Below are 17,512 nucleotides of genomic sequence, written 5' to 3'. Positions count from 1 at the left end.
TCTGCTAACAGAAGACTGTTTTTAGTTCACATGATATAAAAGAAAAAAGGAAAAATAAAAAAATTTGCAAAAGTTTTTTTTTTCATTTTTGCAATTTTTAATATTCCTCTTTAATTTGTGTGGGGGGTTTTTACCAATCGGATTGGATCAACTTTTTTGACAAAAAAGAAAAATCCTTTTTTTCTTTCTTTGAATCCCATTACTTTGTAAAAATTGTTCTATTTTTATTTTATTTTATTTTTTTTGTTTTTCTTCTTCAAATGAGCAAATGGTCATCTTAAAAAGACCTACCTTCAGGAAGGTAGTAAAGTTAGCTGGCTGGGTTAAAATCCCTGCACATCGCTATCTATGTATATTATATTCAACAACGACAGCTATGAAAGAACATTCAATGCATCAAAGGTATTTTTTTTTAATTTTTTTCCTTTTTTTCTAAGCATTATAAAATCCTTTCCTGGTATACCTCAGGATAATCCAATGTTTTAATACTTAGGCAACACTGGCTTATAAATCCATGGTTGAATATAAGCCTCAAAAATTTTGTTTCTCTCTCTTGTGTGTGTGTGTACATGTGTATGTGTGTGTGTGCACGCGTGTGTTTTGTTCGTATATATTTATATATATATTTTAATAAGTAAGGATGGGAAATTCAGGACTTGTGGGCTTTGTTGGTTTTAAAGGAAACTTGCAACACTCGGTCTCCTAGGCAGTACCTGTTGAGGCTGGCAATAGCCATGGCTGCCTCATCATAGTTGGTCATGGTGACAAAGCTGAATCCCTTGCACTTGTTGGTGTTGAAGTCGCGGATGACCTTGACGTTGTTCACTGCGCCAAAGGGACCAAAGAGCTGCCAGAGGACACTCTCGTCGGAATCAGGGGACAGGTTGTAGACAAAGATGCACCAGCCTGTTCCCATGTGACCACGGATGTTCATTCCCACAAGCCTTGTCATCCTGTCAATGGTGACTGGGGAGAACCTGAACCTCTGGGCTTGGTGGTGAAGTGGGCCAGGGTAGCGCCGGTTGGGGGACTGGTAGAGCTGGGACAGCAGGGCCTGGCTGGACTTCTGGCTGGGATTGTTGGCAAACTTCACAGTAATCGGTTCTGTAGCACCGCTGGGCTTCTGGCCATTCAGCCCTTTGATGGCTTCTTCTGCCTCAATTCTCTTATCAAACCGGATGAATCCCACCCCTCTGGACACTCCTGTGACTTGATCAACCAGGATTCGAGAGGTGATGATACGGCCATACTGCGAGAAAAGCTGCTCCAGTTCCTTCTGGGTCATGGTTTTGGGAAGGCCGCTAACGTAGAGGTTAGCATCCCTGATTGAGGCAGAGCTCGGACAGGCATATGAGACCTTTATGGTTTTGGTCTGGAGTCTGAGTCCATTTAAAAATGTTGATGACTTAATCTGCATCCTTTGATTCAATATAGTTAATGAATCCATATCCTACACTCTGTCCTGTAATTTTGTCTCTCACGAGTTTGCAGGATTCTATTTCACCAATGCTCCCAAAGAGACTCCTGAATTCCTCCTGGGTCGTGTTCTGGGGTAAATAGTTGACTATGAGGTTGGTTTTGCTGCCCCTGTCTGCATGGGAGAAGGACAGTTTCTATTGTTGCTGGAGGGTCCATTGCTTGTATTGGATGTCGGGCCATTTGACACCTGTGGCTCCATGGTGCTAATTATCTGGTTCTTGAGGTGCATCTTCCTGGCGGTGCAGTCCGGTGGGAGGCCCGTTTTTTTTTTTTTTTTTTTTTAAGATTTTATTTATTTGACCGAGAGCGATCACAAGTAGGCAGAGAGGCAGGCAGAGAGAGAGGGAGAAGCAGGCTCCCTGCGGAGCAGAGAGCCTGATGTGTGGGGCTCGATCCCAGAACCCTGGGATCATGACCTGAGCCGAAGGCAGAGGCTTTAACCCACTGAGCCACCCAGGTGCCCCTAAAATTAATATTTGATTGCTGCCTCTCAATCCCATGAAATGATAGCTTGCATAAATAATTTTTGTCCTGAGTCCTGTATCAACCTTGCCTATTTTAGTCAAATTTAGGGTTATCCAGAAAAAATTCAGCCCTCTGATTCATTTTCTTTCTTGCAAAATAAAAGGTATAAGATGAGACAATCTGCTGTGAGATTATTGTCCTCAGATCTTTGATCTTGGTATTCCCCTATTGCCCATCTTTAAGGAGAACTGCATCTATTTTTAAGACCTTATAGTCTGGAACCAAGTTCACGGTATACCCCACTCTCCTACTACAAACTCAGGACCAACTGGAATCCATGTGGAACCAAGTTCCCCACTCTACTGTTTTCTCAGGACCACCAAGAATGTGTTGTTTGGGGTTGCCATGGACACGGAACTCTTATTCCACTACTGGCTTGTTACAAGCAACAGGTAAGGAGCTAGGGGTGGAGGGCTCTCCAGACAAGGGTATCCTATACTCTACTTTCTATGCCGACTAACGTTGCCCTTCATCCTCACTGAGAGTAGAAAGAATATAATGTTCTAGAGGGAGGGCTAGAGGATGGGGGAGGGCACAGGAAGGGGTCTTTGTGGCACAGACAGGAAGTTTTGCCTTGTGCTCAGCTGTGGGGAGCATTAATAAATGTTTGTTTTTTCCTGGGGACCTCCCAGAACCTTCTCACCCTCAGGGAACCAGAGGTGGAGGGACTGTGGGGTGAGGGTGTATGGATGGGTTATGGGCGTGCACTGGGTCAATATAAGACCAAATAGCAGTAACCTCGTTGCTGGCCAGGAATTGGGGCAATATTTGACTTAATGGGGTTGGTTTGGGGAAATAAAAATAAAAAAGGAAAAGAAGTTAAAGCCATCATCCTGAAAGGCAGGAAGAAAGAACCCTGCTATTAGTATCTCTAGTAATGTTTCCTCCCATTTAGGAAAATTTGTTTTCAAGTGACAAGATCCTAGTCTTTCTGTGTCTACCATTCTTCTGCTTTGGCCCCTCGAAAGCCTGAAGGCAAGCAGATCTAAGCTTTGCAGGGTAGGAGTACCCTTAAAAATGCGGCTCTGCCTTGGTCCACCCCTTCCTGGCCACCTCTGGAACAGATGGAGCAACCTCAGAGCTTTGGGCTTCCTACTCCCACTGCCCATGAGGTGCTATCTTATGCAGGTACGGAATTCACAGGTGATTGGCCCTCACACCCAAACTCATCATCAGCATTTATGCCCAAATTGACCTATTTATGAAAATATTTTTTAATTCATTTTCATTTTTTCTCCTTGTCCAGAATTTAGGCCTTGTGGCACATTTCAGCCTGCCTCCTTGACAGCTTGGATTGCCACGTTAACTTGGCAATATCTTATTCTCCAGTGACTTCTAGTTTTCTTGCATGACACAGATTGTTCTGTGCAATGTTGAGGGATGCATCTTTGCTTTCCCACCCTTTGATTTATGCTACAGAATATTTCAGGATGGAAAGATCATAAATCCCTATGAAAATATAAAATTGGTTTGAAATGAGTTTGTTTCCCTTCCTGGGTCCCATGTAGCAAGAGAACAATCTTTAAAGTGTCCTGTCTTTGAATTAAACTTACTGTACGTTCAAAAAACTTTTCTTCTATTTCTCAACCTAGAATAAAATACTGAGGGGAAAATACAAAATGCACATTTCACTGGATTGATAAAATTGTACAGGATTGTAGATTTTATAAGTTTGTTGATTCAAGACTTGAGAAATGCTGATCCATTCCTAATAAGTTCTGTGTGTGACTTTCTAATTGGGCAAATATCTTATGTGTTTTAGAAATACTGAATTTAATATGTGCCTTTCCTTTTTTCTTAGATTAATTGTAGATTAAATACAACCCTAAGACAATAACATGCAGAGATTAAAGAAGAACCATTTATATCTCTGGTTCATGCATCAAAAAAATAATAAGTAAGTGATAAGCCTTAAGTTTACTAAATTTTAAGGATAATTCTCAGCCTTGGTTAATAGAATAGGGAATACATGTACACTTTCTTTCAAGATTAATGTAAACTGTATATAAGTGAAATTTGGCAAACTCACAACTTAAAGATCTTGTTTTATGCTTATAATTTATTTAAAATACTACAGCGTAGGCAATATGCCAGTAATAATATGCATGTGGTAGCCACAGTCACTTTCTCTAAAATTTAAATTCAATTTAATTAACATATAGTATAGTATTGGTTTCAGAGGTAGAACTTAGTGATTCATCAGTTTCAAATAACTTCTAGTGTTCATTCCATCGACTGCCCTCATTAATGCCCATCTCCCAGCTACCCCATCCCCCTGTCTACCTTATCCCTTGGCCTACCTCCCATCCAGCAACCCTCAGTTTGTTTCCTAGAGTTAAGAGTCTCTTAGGATTGGTCTCCCTCTCTGATTTCATCTAATTTTTTCCTTCCCTTCCCCTATGTTCATCTGTTTTGTTTCTTAATTTCCACATAGGAGTGAAATCATATGATAATTGGCTTTTTTTTGGTAGACTTATTTTGCTTAGCATAATCCCCTCCAGTTCCATCCATGTCATTGCAAACAGCAAGATTTCATTCTTTTTGGTGGCTGAGTAATATTCCACTGTATACATATACACCACCTCTTCTTTATCCATTCCTTTGTTGTAAGACATCTGGGATCTTTCCATAGTTTGGCTACTGTGGACTTAGCTGCTATAAACACTGGGGTGCATACTCCTTCCAATCATTATGTTTGTATCCTTTGGATAAATGCCTACTAATGCAATGGCTGGGTCGTAGGGTAGTTCTATTTTAACTTTTTGAGGAACCTCCATACTGTTTTCCAGAGTGCCTGCACCAGTTTGCATTTCCACCACCAGTATAAGAGGGTTCCCTTTTCTCTGCAACTTCTATTCTTTCTGGAGTTGTTAATTGTAGCCAGTCTGACAGGTGTAAGGTCGAATCTCATTCTGGTTTGATTTGCATTTTCCTGGTGCTGGGTGACGCTCAGCATTTTTTCATGTGTCTGTTTTCCATTTGTATGTCTTCTTTGGAGAAATGTCTGTTCATGTCTTCTTCCCATTCCTTGACCAGATTTTTTGTTTTTGTTTTGTTTTTTTTGGTGTTGAGGTTGATAAGTTCTTTATAGATTTTGGATACTAGCCCTTATCTGATAAGACATTTGCAAATATCTTCTCCCATTCTGTAGGCTGCTTTTAGTTTTGTTGACTGTTTCCTTTGCTGAGTCGCAGCCACTTTTAGCTTCTCCTCTGGGATACCTGGATGCCCTATTAGGGCTGCTCTGTCCTTTTTGGGGAGGTGACCATTTTGAGATGGCCACTATAGGGGCTTTAGTTGTCCTGTCTCAATCAATATGTGAAACACTGCTTATTACCACAGGGAAGGTCACAGATTTTTATTAGTGATGAGTGGCTTGCAAATCAGCATGCTAGTTGTTAGAGACCTATGACTGTTCGAGATCTGTGAATTGGTTAAAACAAATAATAATAGTTACCTTTGCAAGAGTTGTAATGAGGACCAATTATCTGTGACCAGATATCTGAAATATCTGTGAAACATCAGGACAATGCCTGGCACTTAATAAATACCATTTAAATGTTCATGAGATGAAATATCACTTTTGTGATTGCTAGGAGAGTAAATCTTGAAAGTCCTCATCACAAGAAAAAATTCTGCTAAGTATGGTGACAGATGTTAACTAGACTTATTGTGGTGATGATTTTGTAATATATACAAATACCATGTCATTAGGTTGTACACTTAAAACTAATATAATGTTAATAATATAACTAATATAATCTTAATAAAAAAGTTTTTAAAGGATTAACAGGAAAAGTCATTCTGATGATGTGCTCTACTTTCAGTTTAGAAACTTCTGTATACAGAGTTTAGGCAGATCCTAATCTAGCTACTTCTTTCTGCCCTCCCAAATAGTGACTAGGGACTGGACTTGCCGTTGAAATTCTCATTGTTCTGGCATTTTCCTTCCATTCTCTCTATATCCTTTCAACAACTGTTACCTTGATCTACCTCCCATCCTTACACTGTCGTGTCTCCATCTCTCTCTTCCCAAATTTATTCAACAGTTAGCAGAGTGGTTGAAAAATTGGGAAAGAACAGGCTAATTTAGTCATTATTGAAACTTTTCTCTTACTTGCTTCTTACTATTTCCAGTAAATATGCACATGCATATGCATGTGCCCACACAGGCACACACATGGACACACACCCACACACCCCAGAGGCTGGCTTACACTGTGGTAATTCAAACCTGTTGCTTCAGGTTCTGTCACCTCTCCTCAGGAAAAACCATGATTTCCTTCCACATTGTCTGACACTATTTTTTGTGTATTTTATCCCTCTGGCAGAAATGACAATGTTCCAGTGCCCTCTTCAATGTCCCCTGGCTATAATATCAACAATAGGTGAGTTGATTTCCTGTCATCTGAGTGGGACAATGACTTGGAAACATCAGTGGTGATATAGCTTATTCAGATGCCTGTCAGCTTCTGTATATAACTTTTTTTGTGGTTTTGTTTTGGGTCTAGATGGGAAAAGAAGGAACAAATCAAAGAGAGGGAACATTTACTCTGGGCCTGTTTGTGACCTGAAGGGATTACCCCTCAAAATGCTTGGGAAACTATCCGAGTGTCTGTATATGACATTCTACTTATGTAGTCCCAGGGCGGGGAGAATACACTTGGAAGCAAAAAGGCAATAGCAGTGGACAGGAAGCAGAGGAGCCCTCAGCAGAAAATAAAGGAGCTAATAGATCCGAGATCTTTCCATCACCCTTCAGACCTCTACCACCATGTGAGCCTAGTTGCCCTAAACCGAAACCCGCCATCATATTGGATGGAGTCCCAGCCCCAGCCCTGAAGTTAGATGGCCATATCTGAGGAACAAGGAAAACATCCACGAAGCATGAAGAGTAAAGACATGGTAGAGGGACTTGGAATCAGAAAATTAGATGGCGTAAGAAGGACAGGGACCTACAAACTACAGCCGAATTGGAAATAGATGCAAGTGCAAAAGCAGATACATATTGGAGTTAGGTTCAGTAGTCAAGAAATGTTTTAAAATCACTCTTGATCCATTAGGGATTCTTTTACAGCTCTAAGAATTTTATTTCTATCATATAAAGCCGCATTTCTAGGGGAAAATGAAATACTTCTTTCCAAATAGCCAAATTACATGAGAATTTTTTAGTGTTCAACCACATTATGATTTGTAGATCAATTGAAGCTATTTGAATGAAAAAAGTATGTAAGATGTTTGATCAGATACATTTTATCCTTTAGTCCTGATGGGAATGAATTGACCTCAGCAACTGATAAGGAAGTCACCAATAAAAGGTGAGATAAAACATATGTAAAGATACACCAGAGATATTCAGCACAGAGTTTCATGGACACTCTAAAATGTTGGCAGTCTCAACTTCTTTATGTAACATATTTTTTTTTTATCTAGTTTGGTGGAAACTAGATCAGATAGATCTAGTTAGATCTGATAGACACTCAGGTCTTCCTATCTGAGTTACCAGCAGCCAAAACTCTTAGAAAACGATCAGATTGTTGTATGAGATTCTACTAGAATGGACTGTATCGGTTTTCTAGGGCTGCTGTAACAAAGTATCACAAAACTGAATCGTTTAAAACAACAAATTCATTGTCTCAGTCTTACAGGCTAGAAGTTGATATTAGGGTGTCAGTAGGGTTGTTTCCTTCCGAGGGCTGTGAGCAAGAATCTATTCCATGCCCCTTTCCTAGCTTCTGGTGATTGTTGTCAATCTTTGCTGTTCTGTGGTATGTAGAATCATTGCTCCAATCTCTACCTTAATCTCTACATAGGTGAAGTACGTGTGTTTGTGTCTATATTTTTCCTTTGTATTAGGACACCAATCATACTGGATGAGGAGCTCACCCTAAACCAGTATGACTGGGTCTTAATTACACCTACAGCAACCCTATTTCCAATAGGATCACATGCTGAGTTACAAGGGATAGGATTACAACATATCCATTTTTGGTGGGACAATATTGAATTTATAATATGTGACAAGTGAAGAGAGAGTCCTATTTGGAGCCAGAAGAATAATGGCAGTAGACTGGGAACAGAAGAGGCCTTAGTAGGGAGTAATGGAACTAACAGACACTGGGTCTACCCCATGGCCTCCAGAGTTTATGTGAGATAGGCCTGAAGCTCACATCCACTATTATGGTGGATAGAGCCACTGCCTCAGACCTGCATTGCTTGACCCTATCTAAGAGGCAGGAAAGATGACCACGATGGGTGAAAGTAAGAAGGTGATGGAAGGACTTGCAAATCAGGAATTTAGATGGAATAAGAGGGACGTGTACACTATAAACTGAAGTTAAATTGAAATAAATGCCAGCACAAAAGGCTTATATATTTTGGGATTAGGGACAGATAAAGAACTTAAATTACTTAAAAAGAGAAAAATAAGGGGCGCCTGGGTGACTCAGTGGATTGAGCCACTGCCTTCGGCTCAGGTCATGATCTCAGGGTCCTGGGATCGAGCCCCGCATTGGGCTCTCTGTTCCACAGGGAGCCTGCTTCCTCCTTTCTCTCTGCCTGCCTCTCTGCCTACTTGTGATCAGTCTGTCAAATAAATAAATAAAATCTTTAAAAAAAAAAAAAAAGAAAAATAAAAAACAAAAAAGAAAAAAAAACTTAAATTACTTAAACCTTGATGCTTACTATTTTCACAATTCTAAGATATCAGTCACCACCATTTGAAATCTTATTCCTTTAAAAAAAAATTAATTCCAGTATAAGTAACATAGCATTATATTAGTTTCAGGTGTACAACGGGAATTCAACAATTTTATACATTGCTCAGTGCTTGTCACCATAAGTCTGCTCTTGGTCCTCTTTCATCTATTTCACCCATCCCCCTGACCCCAGGTAACCTAGTAAAGTCTTTTGTTTTTCTGACTTTTTGAGGAACCTCCATACTATCTTCCAGAGTGGCTGTACTAGCTTGCATTCTCACCAACAGTGAGAATTACTCCACATCCTTGTAGAGAAACTGTAAAACACTGCTGAAAGAAATGGATGCATTTCTCCACATCCTTGCCAATGTTTATTGTTTTCTGACTTGTTAATTTTAGCCATTCTGACTGGCATGAGGTGGTATCTCATTGTGGTTTTGATTTTTATTTCCCTGATGCCAGTGATGTTGAGTACTGTTTTCATGTCCATCTACAAAGGAATGAATAAAGAAGGTGTAGTAGATATATACAGTGGAATATTACTCAGCCATCAACAAATGAAATCTTACCATTTGCAATGACATTGATGGGACTAGAGGGTATTATGCTGAGCGAAATAAGTCAGTCATAGAAAGACGATGATTTCATGCATATGTGGAATTTAAGAGATCATAGGTGAAGGGAGGGAAAAATAAGATGAAATCAGAGAGGGAGACAGACCATAAGAAACTCTTAACTATAGGGAACAAACTGAGGGTTGCTGGAGGGGATGTGGGTGAGGGGATGGGGTAACTGAGTGATGGACATCAAGGAGGGCACGTGATATAATGAGCACCGAGTGTTACATGCAACTGATGAACCACGGAACTCTACCTAATGTTAACTGAGTTTAAATAGAATTTTTTAAAAAGTTCGGGTTGTATTAAGGAGGGCATATATTGCATGGAGTACTAGATATTATACACAAACAATGAATCATGGATCACTACATCCAAAACCGATGGGAACTGTATGGTGACTTACATAACATAATGAAATTTAAAAAATAAAAAAGTTTGGGTTTTTTGTTTCTTTATTCTTTGTTTTGTTTCTTCAGTTCTACATATGACTGAAATTATATGGTATTTGTCTTTCTCTGACTTATTTCACTTAACATTATACTCTCTAGGTCCATCCATGTTGCAAATGGCAAAATGTCACTATTTTCTGTGACTAATATTCATTTGTGAGTGTGTGTATATGTGTGTTTACATATATGCATGCATACCACATCTTCTTTATCCATTCATCTATCAATGGGCAGTTCAGTTTTAGCCATTCTGAGAAGTGTGAGGTGATATCTCATTGTAGTTTTGATTTGCTTTTCCTGGATGATGAGTGATCTTGAGCATCTTTTCATATGCCTGTTGGCCATCTGGATATCTTCTTTGGAGAAATGTCTGTTCATGACTTCTGCCCATTTTTAAATTGGATTATTTGGTTTTTGGTTTTGGGTTGTAGAAGTTCTTTATACATTTTGGATACTAATGCTTTATTGGATGTGTCACTTGCAAATAATTTCTCCCATTCAGTGGTTGTCTTTTGGTTTTGGTTGTTTCCTTTGCTGTGCAGAAACTTTTTATTTTGATGTAGACCCAACAGTTTATTTTTGCTTTTGTTTCCCTTGCCTCAAGAGAACATATCTAGAAAGATTTTGCTACAGCTAACGTCAAAAATTACTGCCTGTACCCTTTTTATGATTTTAGATCTCACATTTAGGTCCTTCATCCATTTTGAGTTTATTTTAGTGTATGGAGTAAGAAATTGATCCAGTTTCATTCTTTTGGAGCTAATTGTCAAGTTTTCCAAACACCATTTCTTGAAGAGACAATTCTTTTCCCCTTCTATATTCTTGCCTCCTTGTTGAAGATTAATTTGACTATATAATCATGAGTTTATATCTGGCCTCTCTGATCTGTGTGTCTATTTTTATGCCAGTACTATACTCTCTTGATTACTATAGCTTTGTGGTTTATCTTCAAATCCGGGATTATGATACCTCCAGTTTTATTCTTTTTCAGGGTTGCTTTGGCTATATGTGGATATTTTGCGGTCCACATGAATTTTAAGATTCTTTGTTCTAGTTCTGTGAAAAACACTGGTAATTTCATAGGAATTGCATTGAGTCTGTAGGTTGCTTTGGGTATGATTTTAACAGTATTCTCCTAACCCCTGAGCATGGAATATCTTTCCATTTGTGTAATCTTCCATTTCTTTTACCAGTGTTTTATAGTTTCCACAATATAGGTCTTCTGTCTCCTTAGTTAAGTATTTCTAACTACTTTTTTGGTGCTATTGCAAATGGGACTGTTTTCTTTATCTTTTTGCTACTTTGTTATTAGTGTACAGAAATACAGTGGATTTCTGTATATTGATTTTGTGTCCTGCAAACTTAATGACTTGATATATCAATTCTCATGGTTTCTTGTTGGAAATTTTAGGGTTTCTATATGTAGTATCATGTCATCTGCAAATAATGACAGTTTAACTTCTTCCTTATGAGTTCGGATGCTTTTATTTCTTTTTCTTGTCTAATTGCAGTGGCTAGGACTTCCGTATTCTGTTGAATAAATGTGGTAAGTGTGGACTTCATTGTCTTGTTCTTGATCTTAGGGGAAAACTCTGTTTTTTATCATTGAGTATGATGTTAGCTATGGGTTTTTCATATATGGTTTCTATTATATTGAAGTATGTTCCCCCTAAACCTACTTTGTTGAGGGTTTTAATCATGAATGGATGTTGTACTTTGTCAAATGCTTTTTCTGCATATATGGAAATAATCTATATGGTTTTTATTTCTCTTATATATCACATTGATTTGCAAATATTGGACTGCTTTTGCAGACCTAGAGGAAACAACATTGATTGGGATGAATGATTTTATTAGTGTGTTGTTGCATTCAGTTTGCTAATATTTTGTTTAGGGTTTTTGCATCAGAAATATTGGCCTGTAGTAGTTCTTCTTCTTCTTCTTTTTTTTTTTTTTTTTTTTTTGGTAGTCTCTTTATCTGGTTTTGGTATCACGGATGGCCTTCTAAAATGAATTTGAAAGCTTTTCTTCCTCTTCTTCCATTCCAAAAATGGAATGGTTTGAGGAGAATAGTTATTAGTTCTTCTTTCATGTTTCATTGGAGTCACCTGTGAAGATATATGGTCCTGGACTTCTGTTTGTTGGAAGATTTTGATTATTGTGTCAGTTTCATTGCTGGTAATTAGTCTATTCCAATTTTCTATTTACTTCTGATTCAGTTTGGAAGATAATATGTTCTAAGAATAGATCCAATTTTTCTGGGTTGTCCAACTTGTAATTTTTCATAATATTAAAAATCCTTTGTATTTCTGTGGTGTTATTTTTCATCTTTTATTTCTCATTTTGAGTCTTCTCTTTTTTTGATTAGTTAAACTAAAGGTTTATTGATTTTATTAATTTTGTTTATCTTTTTAAGAAAAAAAGAGCTCCAGGTTTCATTGATCTGTTTCATTTATTTTTAGTTTCTGTTTTGTTTATTTCTGTTCTAATCTTTATTACTTCCTTCCTTCTACTGGTTTGGAGTTGTGCTCTTTTTCCAGCTCCTTTAGATGTCAGGCTGGGTTGTTTGGGACTTTTCTTGCTTCTTGAGGTAGCCCTTTATTGTATCAAGCTTCTCTCTTAGAACTGTTTTTGTTTCATCCCAAAGATTTTGGACCATTGTATTCTTGTTTTCATTTGTCTCCATGTTTTTTTGATGACTTTTTTGATTTTTTTTGTTTTGTTTGACCCATTCATTGTTTAGTAGCATGTTATTTAATCTTGATGTATTTGTGTTCTTTCCAGATTTCTTCTTGTGGTTGATCTCTAGTTTCACAGTGTTGTGGTCAGAAGAGATGCATGGTATGCATTCAGTCCTTTTTAATTTGTTGAGACCTGTTTTATGGCCTAAACTGTGATTGATTCTGGAGAATGTTGCATGTGCAATTGAGAAGAAGATGTATTCTGCTGTTTTAAGATGAAATATTCTGAATATATCTGTTAGATCCATCTGGTCCAATGTGTCATTTAAAGCCACTGTTTCCAGGGTGCCTGGGTGGCTGAGTCAGTTAAGTATCCAACTTGATTTTGGCTCAAATCATGATCTCATTTTGTGACATTGAGTCCTACGTTGGACTCCATGTTCAGCATGGAGTCTGCTTGAGATTCTCTCTCTCCTTTTTGTCCTTTTGTGCTCCAATATATACATATATATCTTAAAAACAAAATAAAAACCATTCTTTCCTTGTTGATTTTCTGCTGGGATGATCTGTCCTTCATGTAAGTGGGGTGGTAAATTCCCCTATTTTTATATATATATATATATACACACACACACACACACACATACATATACATACTATTATTATATTACTATGAATGATTACTATCAATTACTTTATGTTTGTTATGATTAGCTTTGTGTATTTGGATGCTCCCATGTTGGATGCATATATATTTGCAATTATTATATCTTCTTGTTGAATTGTTCCCTTTATGATTATTATATAGTGTCCTTCTTTGTCCCTTGTTACACTTCTTGTTTGAACATCTATTTTGACTGGTATAAGTATTTCTATCCTAGCTTTGATTCCACTTCCATGTGTGTGATAGATGCTTTTGCATCCCTTTACTTTGAATCTGCATGTGTCTTTAGTTCTGATGTGTGCCTCTTATAGGCAGCAAATAAATGAGTCTTGCTTTTTTTTTTTTTTTTTAAATCCATTCCATCACCTACATCTTTTGACTGGAGCATTTAGTCTTTTTACATTCAAAGTAATTATTGATAGGTATGTACTTACTGCCATTTTGTTACTTGTTTTATGGTTGTTTTTATAGTTCCTCTATTTCTTTTCCTCTTTTCTGTCATGGTTCATTGGCTTTCTTTAGTGATATACTTGGATTCCTCACTTTATTTTTTTACATATCTATTTCTGGTTTTTGATTTGTGGCTCCATTAGGTTTATATATAATATTTTATGCATGTAGCAGCCTATATTAAGTTGATGGTTTCTTAAATACTCATCCGTCAGAAAGGATGAATATCGAACTTTTACATAACATGGGTGGGACTGGAGGAGATTATGCTGAGTGAAATAAGTCGAGCAGAGAAAGTCAATTATCATATCGTTTCATTTATTTGTGGAACATAAGGAATAGCATGGAGGACATTAGGAGAAAGAAGAGAAAAATTAAGGGGAGAAATTAGAGGGGGAGACAAACCATGAGAGAACATGGACTCTGGGAAACAACCTGAGGGTTTTAGAAGGGAGGGGGTGGGGGAGTGGGTGAGCCTGGGGATGGGTGTTAAGGAGGGCAGGGATTGCATGGAACACTGGGTGTTATACGTAAATAATGAATCATGAAACCTGTATCAAAAACTAATGATGTACTGTGTGGTGACTAACATGACATAATAAAATAAATTTGAACCCATTCTAAAAGGACTAAATTTTTACTCCTCCCCCCACATTTTAGATGGTGTCATACTTTACATCTTTTGTGAATCCCTTGACTGATTTTTATAGATTTAGTGTTACTGCTTTTGTGCTTCCTATTTTCTTACTCCTGCCTATGATCTCTTCTTTTCACTTAGAGTCAGCTTTAAATTTCTTGTAAGGTTGGTTTACTAATGATGAATTGGTTTAAGTTTGGTTTGTTTAGGGAAACTCTTGATTTCTCCTTCTGTCTGAATGATAACCTTGCTGGATAGAGTACTCTTGGTTGCAAGTTTTTTTTCTTTCAGCACTTTGAATATATCGACCACTCCCTTCAACCTGCAAAATTTCTGCTGAAAAATCAGTTTATAGGCTTATGGGGTTTCTTTTGTATGTAACTGTTTACTTTTCTCTTTCTGCTTTAAAAATTCTCTCTTTAGGGCACCTGGGTGGCTCATTTGGTTAAATGTCTGCCTTTGTCTCAGGTCATGATCCCAGGATCCTGGTACTGAGTCCCACATAGGGCTCTCTGCTTAGAGGGGAGTGTGCTTCTCCCCTCCCCCTGCCTGCCACTCTACTTGCTTGTGCGTGCACTCTCTCTCAAATAAATCTTTAAAAAAATTATCTCTTTATCACAATTTTTTTGCCATCTTAATTACTATGTGTCTTGGTGTAGACCTCCTTGGGTTGATATTGTTTGGGTCTCTCTGCCTCCTGGATCCGGATTTCTGTTTCTTCCCCCAGGTTAGGGAAGTTTTCCACTTTATTTCTTCAAATAAATTTTCTGCCCTATTTTATCTCTCATCTCCTTTTGGAATCCCTATAATGTGAATCTTATTATGGTTGATGATGGCACTGAGTTCTCTTAATATATTCTCATTATTATTATTTTTTTTCTTTCTTGTTTTCAGCTTGATTGCTTTGCATTACTTTGTCCTCTAGGTTACTGATTCATTTTTCTGCTTCTAGTACTCATTCCCTCTAATGTATTTTTAATCTCAGTTACTGAAGTTTTCATTTTGATTGGTTCTTTTTTATGATTTCTTTCTCTCTGTTGAAGTTCCCACTCAAGTTCTGCACTCTTTTCTCAAGTCCAGTGAGTAGGTTTATGGCCATTACTTTAAATTCTCTATCAAGCATGTTACTTATCTCCATTTCGTTAGGTCTCTTGCTGTGATTTTTGTCCTTTTTTTTTTTTTTTTTTTCATTTGGGACATATTCCTCTGTCTTTTCATTTGTCTAACTCTGTGTCTGTTTCTGTGTGTTGGGAAAGTAGCTACATCTCCTGATCTTGAAAGAAGAGTTCCAGTGGTGTGCTACAGTGCAGTCCCCTGTTGAACAGAACCTGGCACTTCAGGAGTGTCTTCTGTGTGTGTTGTGTGTGCCCACCTGTTGCAGCTGAGCTTTGTTTGCCTTCAGTCCAGTCATTAGCAATGGCTCTCTTTGCCTATTATGGGCAGGCTTTGTTCCCTGTGTTTTAGTGGGCCAGTCTGGGGCCACCTCCAACTTGAGTTGAGTCAGAGTATTTGCCATTTGCCACTGCAGGGCACTCTCAGTTGTGCTCTGAGATGCTTTTGTTGGTGGGCAGGGCCTGAGTCAGACCAGATCTTTGTCCCCCACTCACTGTTGGGTCTACAGTTGAACTGGTGTGCATGATTATTTTTCCCTTACGCCAGGGCATGGGTCACTTCGGAGTGGCACTGGCCGCTGTTAGGGATGCTGGCATACTGCTTGTGACACAGCTTTGGAAGATGATCTTCTGTGTGTCTCTCTGCTGTGAGAGAGGGGCTCTTGGTCTACAGTGATCCAGTACGGAAAGAGACCTGCAGCCACTCCTGGAAAACTCCTGCCCAGTCTGGGATTGTAGGGACATGTCAGCAGGAGAACAGGGGTGCAGAATACACTGTTAGTAAGCTAGGTGGAGAGTGTGCTGCACCGGTTCCCACAAGTGTCTACGTAACTTGGCTGAGAGGTTGGGGAGGGAAATGACACCTGCCAGCACTTTTGTTCTTGGAGATGTTTCCCAAAGTTTCCCTCCCCCTCCAGAACATGCTCTCAGATTAGTAAGTAAATCTCCTTCCTTTGTACCCGGGTGTTTTTCAAATTGTTGTGTCAATGCTCTATCTTTGGGAGCTGTTTGTTGTGCTGTCTCTTTAAGAGCAGGTACTTAGTTTCATATTGTCCTCCAGCTCTCCCAGAGCTGAGCCCACTGATTTTTAAAGTTCCAGGCATTGAGTCCCACTGATTGTAAGAACTAGTGAAGTTGCTCCCCTCCGGCTTTCAAAGCCCAATGTTATGGCAGTTTGTCTTCTCTGTGCTTGTTTCGCATGCCTGGGTTGCCTGGTGTGGGGTCTTCTCATCTATCGTCTCTGTGTCCACCACATCCCTCACCCCTGTGGGGAGTTCTGTGGGTCCATGTAGTTCTTGACTGTGTCTCTGCCCTTCCTACCCTCTGTGATGTGGTCTCTTCTCTACATTTAGGAATGTGGAGTCTGTTCTGCCACTTTTGGGTTATTTTGGGGGTTATGTATACTGATGTAGGTGTTATCTAGGTGTATCCATGGAATGAGGGGAGCATAGGATACTCACATTCCACTATCTTGCACAGCAGTCTAAATCCTTATTTCTAATACAAAAAATGATATATCAGATTCAATTTACCAATACATGAATTTTTAAAGATCAACCAGTTCATGAGCATAGAGTAATTACAATTATTTGGACAAAAAAGTAAATCTAGAATTATATGTGGTATCTGATCATGTACCTTTTTAATCCTTTAGCCCAAACCATTACAAATTAACATCGGAACCCTATGAGGAAGACAGCCATGAAATGTAAAATTGAAAAGCATAAATATATATATATATATGTGTGTGTGTATAAAGTAATAAGTACATATATACATATACATACTCTTATCAACATAAACACTTACACATTCATACACATGCACACACACAGCAATACAACAGAAAGAAATGAAGATTGAAATTTATGCAATTAACTCTCAGGAGCATCCAAAGCAGTACAGCAAAAAGCTGTTTCTAAGTCTTCTCACAATTACATCGGTAAGTAACTCTTTATCTTTTAAAGATTGACTTAAATAAAAGAGGAGCAAGTCATGAAAGGGATGCTTCTTCCTCTAAGTATGTTTGTTACCCTTAGTTAGTAGCAGGCAAATCCTTAAAATATTGATTGCCTATATAGGAGACTCTACTGGGGTGGGCCAAGAAAGAACAGAATGGTATTTGAAATAAGGAGGAGTCAGCAGTGGACAGAAAAATGGAGACCTCAGCAGAAAAGAATGGAGGTAATACACTGGT

At 38.4% G+C, this 17,512-nt stretch overlaps 1 pseudogene; it reads right to left on the bottom strand.

The window, feature by feature from the left end:
* Positions 1-599: 599 nt before the first annotated feature.
* LOC123955956 lies at positions 600-1,709 on the bottom strand (annotated as a pseudogene).
* Between the last annotated feature and the right edge of the window lie 15,803 nt (positions 1,710-17,512).

This window comes from Meles meles, chromosome 14 (assembly GCF_922984935.1).
Source record: "Meles meles chromosome 14, mMelMel3.1 paternal haplotype, whole genome shotgun sequence".
In the NCBI taxonomy this organism is placed as follows: domain Eukaryota; kingdom Metazoa; phylum Chordata; class Mammalia; order Carnivora; family Mustelidae; genus Meles; species Meles meles.
This window is presented reverse-complemented; position numbering and strand designations above follow the sequence as displayed.